Genomic DNA, 6,000 nt, shown 5'->3' with positions numbered 1-6,000 from the left:
GAAACAGAAGAACAATGTGTTGAGTGGACAGTCTCGTTGTTAAATTTCTTGGGTTTAAACGGTTATCGAGTCTCCCAACAGAAAGCACAGCTGGTGCAGGAATAGGTGGTCTACCTAGGATACGAGATCTCTGGAGGACAGCGATCTCTAGGAACAGCGAGGAAAGAAGCCAGCTGCCAGCTGCCCAGGCCTGAAACGGTGAGAGGCCTGCGAGCCTTCCTAGGAATGACAGGTTGGTGTCGCCTGTGGATATACCAGTACGGGATACGTGCCAAACCTCTGTATGATTTGTTGAAAGAGTCTAAAAATATTCTAGTCTGGACTCCTGAGGCAGAAACAGCCTTTAAAAGACTGAAACAAGAACTAATGAAAGCCCCAGCATTAGGTCTACCCGATGTAACAAAGCCATTTTGGCTGTTCTCACAGGAACGCCAGGGAGTGGCCCTGGGAGTCCTAGCTCAACAATTGGGACCATACAAAAGGGCTGTGGCTTACTTCTCTAAGCAACTAGACAAAGTAAGTAAAGGATGGCCCACACGCCTGAAGACAGTGGCTGCAGTAATCATAAACATAGAAGAGGCCAGAAAACTCACTATGGGCCAGAAAATGACCGTATTAGTGTCCCACACTGTATCAGCAGTACTGGAACAGAAAGGTGGCCGTTGGCTGTCACCTCCTCTCGGTTCCTGAAGTACCAGGCAATTTTAGTTGAATCGGATGACATAAGCATTCAAGTGACTAATGTTGTCAACCCAGCATCATTCCTAGAAGGAAGAGCGTCAGCGGAGCCAATCGAGCACAACTGCCTAGAAACCACCGAGGCTGTGTTGTTCCAGTCGTCCGGATCTCAAGGAAGAGCCACTCGAAGGGGCAGATGAGTGGTTCTCGGATGGCAGTAGCTTCGTAAAGCAGCGAGTGAGGATGGCTGGCTACGCAGTAACTACAGCAGAGCAGGTAATTGAATCAAATCCCTTGCCTGTGGGAACTTCAGCACAGAAGGCCGAACTAAATAGCTCTTACCCGAGCCCTCGAGCTGGCAAAAGGGAAAAGAATTAATATATGGACGGATTCTAAGTATGCTTTCTCCATCGTGCATGCCCATGGGGCAATCTGGAAGGAGCGAGGACTGCTGACTTCCCAGGGAAGACCCATAAAATACGCAGAAGAAATCCTACAGTTGCTGGAGGCTCTTCAGCTCCCAACCCAAGTGGCCATAACGCATTGCAAGGGCCACCTGAAAGGTAACACCGTTCCAGAAATAGGTAGTGGAGCAGCAGATGCGGAAGCTAAATTAGCTGCTGCAAGAGCCATGGCTTTAGTATTGGCCCTGGTACCAGAAGAATTAGATACTAATTTTCAGCCAGAGTACCAGGAATCAGACCATAAGTCAATACAGAGAAACAAAGGTAAAAGGTTAGATAGCGGATGGGGTCAGCTAGAAACAGGACAACTAGTGCTGCCAGAGAAATTAGTATGGCAATTTGTAAAAACAGAACATGACAAGGCCCACTGGGCCTTCAAAAGTTAGAATAGCAGGGCCAAAGCTATTCACAGCAGTGAAACAGGTCACATCCCAATGTGAACTCTGTTTGAAAAATAATCCAAACACGGGAACACAGGGGAGTAATTGATAGAGGAAAATTCCCAGGGGAAGTGTGGCAGATCGATTTCTCTGAACTCCCAAGGAAAGGGGGGGGGGTGTGTGTACAAATACCTCTTGGTTTTGACTGACACATTTTTCTGGGTGGCCTGAAGCGTTCCCATGCAGAACAAACAAAGAAAGAGAAGCAACTGAAGTCTTGTTTAATGAAATCATGCCGAGGGTGCCTAGGAGCATCTTCTCGGACAGAGGTGTAGAGAGAACCACAAGTCCTCAGGTGTCGCCGATAATGAACTGGGAGCTTAGGCCCAGCTGTGCCCAATAATTAGGGCCTGCCCCAGCCGGAAATGGGCAGGGCTGAAGGGCAAAATAAAAGGCATGCTCCCAGAAGCAGAATCAGTGAAGAGATGAAGACGCCTGAGGAGAGGGATGGCAAGAGAGCTCCGGAGAAGAGCCGAGTCCCCAAGAGAAAGGCTCGCCGCAACACAGAGGCTCGCACTTTTGTGCTAAAATTGTACGAGCAGTAAGTAAGGCACTCACTGCAAATCAAATGGCAGTTGCACACGCCTTATAGACCTCAAGCTAGCGGGCAAGTAGAAAAGATGAATCATCTTATTAAACAACAAATTGCAAAAATATGCCAGGAAACTAACTTGCAGTGCTACCAAGCCTTCCCTATTGCTCTAATCAGACTAAGGGTGAAGCCCCGCTCAAAAGAAAAACTGAGCCCGTTTGAAATTTTATATGGGAGACCTTATGCAATGCAGACTGTAAATAGTGAGGCTGTAGATCAAATAGGTAATCAATATGTGTGTGATTATGTTATAGCTGTGGGGAAGCCCTTCGATAAAAATGCCACGGTGGTGGTGGATCACCAACCTAAGCAACCTGATTGTAAATTGCATCCTTTTAATCCTGGTGATTGGGTGTATGTTCAGAATCTTTTCGGGAAACCTCTGCAAGAGAAATGGGAAGGACGCCTTCAAGTCTTGCTCACCACCTTCACTGCAGTTCGAATTAAGGAGCGACCCACCTGGATCCACAACTCCCGAGTTAAGAGGGCCCCTGAACATTGCCAAGAACGTTCCTGAAGATTTGTGCTTAAACACTGGAGATAGTTTGTGTACTTTTGAAATGTTTCCCCATAATGACAAGCGATCACAGGTTTATTATGTAGCAAATGGCTGTGCATGTATTAGAACATTATGCCTTAGTATTTTTATTGATTATTGTCCTGAGATAGCAAATGGTACAAATTTATGTGTGTGTAATTTTTCTAGAATCGTAGGCTGTGATTTTGATTATTCCGTTCCTATAACCACTATGCAATTGATTGAGGCATGAATATTAATCTCTTTAAGGCAATGCTTATACACCCTGATATAGAACAATTAGTTCGTGAAGCTAATAGAACTACACAACGCATGCTTTGGCAAGTAACAGGTGGGTAAATGAGTCAAAGGCATCAGAACCTTTCCTTGGAACTTGACGAAAGAATTCGTAAGTTCTAAGGAAACGGGGGAATGAAAAAGTGAAAGATCCTGACAGGATTAACTCCTGTAAGGAGAGGAGATCAGGCCAAGCTGTTTGTGTGAATTTACTTTATGTAGCATTAAAACTTGTAATATATGTTAATGAATTTGTAGTCATAACCAGTAAAATTCAGGGTTAAACTGAGAAAGAAGTGAACAAAGCACCTGAGACGTGTCATTTTCCACTAGAGCAATGTAACCAAGCACAAGGCCAGAACGTGATTAACTTCTGTCTCGAAGATAATTAAAAGTGTAGGTCTTGTTCTTAAAACAAGACACTGCCAAGGCCATTTAGGCGCCAGCTGGGCACCAAAGAACGTGAACATCTCCACAAGAAGAACATAAAAGATGTCACCACCAACAGATAAGAAGAAAGTTAGGGCTAGGGTCTGATATCGCCTTGTAACGATACAATGAAGTCAGCAAGAATTGAGAATGTAACGATGTTGTAACCTCCCCTTTTACGGTATAAATACCCTAACCCTTTCCCTTAACCCTCGGAACTCTTTGTCCAGCAAGAGCTAGGAGTCCCCCGGATCCGCAAATAAATACCTTTTACTGTTTAAAGGCTTAAAACTCTGTCTCTAAACAGTTCTATTGGGCCTTTTTGGGCTTCAATTTGGCGACCGCGGCTGGATTTGGTAATCCGTCGTGCCGTGCTCCAGGGGGATCCGGGGACGCTTTTGGCCCCACCCCCTCCCCCCGACGAATTCTGTCAGATAAGCCTCCCCTACTCCCTTGGCTCCTACGCGCCGACGGATGCCAGACCTTCCTCGTACTGAAAAGGTATTTATATATATTTGTTTGGGTTTTGAGGCCTCCTCGGAAAGGGAGGTTCGAGTCCTCCCAAGATTTATAGGGGTTCGAGTCCCCTAGGATTTGCGGGGGTTCGAGTGCCCCAAGATTTACAGGGACGCGGGGGGCGCCCCCGGGCTGACGGATTGGAGTCCAGTCTAGCTCTGAGTTCCTCCCTCTCCGGGGTTCAAGTCCCCAGGAGAATTGAAGTTCACTCGCAGCAGTGGGAAGGTACGCTCTCTGTGTTGTATCGTGTTGATAACGGGTTTTTGGTAATGCCGTGGTTCATATGATCACATGGTGATTGATGATTATGCTTTTCTGTTGTACTGCTTGTAAGTAATCTAAGAGTTTGAGTGGTTACGCGTCCCTACCGAAGAAGTTTTATAGCTTTATCTTCGAGGGGTTGCGGGGAGTCTTTTGCCACAGCACCGGCAGTGTTCGTGGTTTATAGAGGCATCTTGTGACCGTAGCCGGTAAAGCGACGTGTAAGGCTTTGTGTAAAATTTTACCTGTGCAAAGTTCTGACCGAAAGCGCGTATGTGTGCGTGAAAGTGAGTGACTGAGAGGCAATTTGATTGCGAAGCGAGAGCGGAGTCCCGATTTGCGTTTCCGTGTCGCCCGCGAGGGGGCCGGCCAGAGACGGACGAAGCGATTGGTGCGAATGTGGATTGTTAAAACAAAATAAGAAGTGCTCTTGAATGCTAGAATAAGTTGAGTAAGGTGTTGAAATTGTAAGTTGCTGAAATCTGAATAGAATTTGGTAATCCAGAAAGGGCCCCCCCCCTCCCCCCCCAGCTGTAACCTCTGGAGTAGGCATAATGGGAACTGAACTGAGGAAGGAAATTAATGCCAAAACCCCCTTGGGATGCATTTTAAAGCACTGGAAGGAGTTAGGTGGAATTCCGGGGGGAAATACGAAGAAAAAGACACTTGTGAAATAGTGTCAAGATTGGTGGCCTCTGTATAAACTAGATGGTGGAGAAAAATGGCCACCGGGGGGAGTTTAAACCATAAGACCATCCTGCAACTTCTGCTGGATCACCTCAAGATCCCTTTGTTTTAGCCCTAGAACGGGATCAGAAAAACAGCAAGTTAAAGGAACGCTGTTGTGATGCTTGTAGCATAGGGAAACGATGCCTTATGTTGAAAGGAAAAAAATAGCGAAGCGGAAAGTACCATTAGCCTCCAAGAATATCAGCCTCTTGTGCCAGGATGTGGAGTACCGCTGCCAATATCACAACGGGAAAGCGGCGGTAGCTCCGCAGAACTGGGAAGTGAGAAAAGAGAAGAATTGAAAAGTGCTCCGCAAAAGCCAGGAGGGGGAGACAAAGACGAGGAGAAAGCCCCGCGGGAAACAGGGAAGAGGGTGAAGAAGAGAGAGAAGAGAGCAGACACCGAAAACCTGGGAGATGATCCCGGAGAAGGCACTAGCCATCCATATTACACAAGGGCAACCGAGCGAAAGAGAAAGGAAAGGGAGGCAGAAATGGCAAAGATAGGAGAAGAAAGAGCAAAGTTGGAAATAGAGGAAGCGAGACTAGAAGCAGAGAAAGCTAAGGTAGAAGCCAAAGCTGAAGCAGAGAGGGCAAGACTAGAAGCGGGGAAAGCGAGGGTAGAAGCTAAAGCCGAAGCAGAGACGGCGAAACTGAGAAAGCAAGACTGGAGGCAGAAAAAGCAGGAGCAGAAAGGGCAGAAATAAAGACAAAAGCTCAGACCGGAGAGGGTGAAGTAGAGGGAGGAAAAGAAATCCCAGAGAACAAGGAAAAAGAGGTCCCAGAGAACTATACAATAGCCCCTCTTCGACAAGTAATGCCCAGATTAGGAGAACAAACAAGCACGGATAAAAGCACCATTTACCACAAGCGACCTTAACAATCGGAGAGAGGAAGTGAAAAATTTGAGGAGAGACGCTAGAAGGTTTGAATTAATTGCAAAGAATTTAGACGCTGATTGGGAGGATATTGATCTAATGCTATCTGAATTATCAGAGACGGAAAAAGAACTTGTTTTAAAAACTGGAAGGGAACAGGCTGCACTGCTACGGGAGCCTGTGGATGTAGTATTTCCAAC

Source organism: Heliangelus exortis, chromosome 23 (genome assembly GCF_036169615.1).
Source record: "Heliangelus exortis chromosome 23, bHelExo1.hap1, whole genome shotgun sequence".
Lineage (NCBI taxonomy): Eukaryota > Metazoa > Chordata > Aves > Apodiformes > Trochilidae > Heliangelus > Heliangelus exortis.
This window is presented reverse-complemented; position numbering follows the sequence as displayed.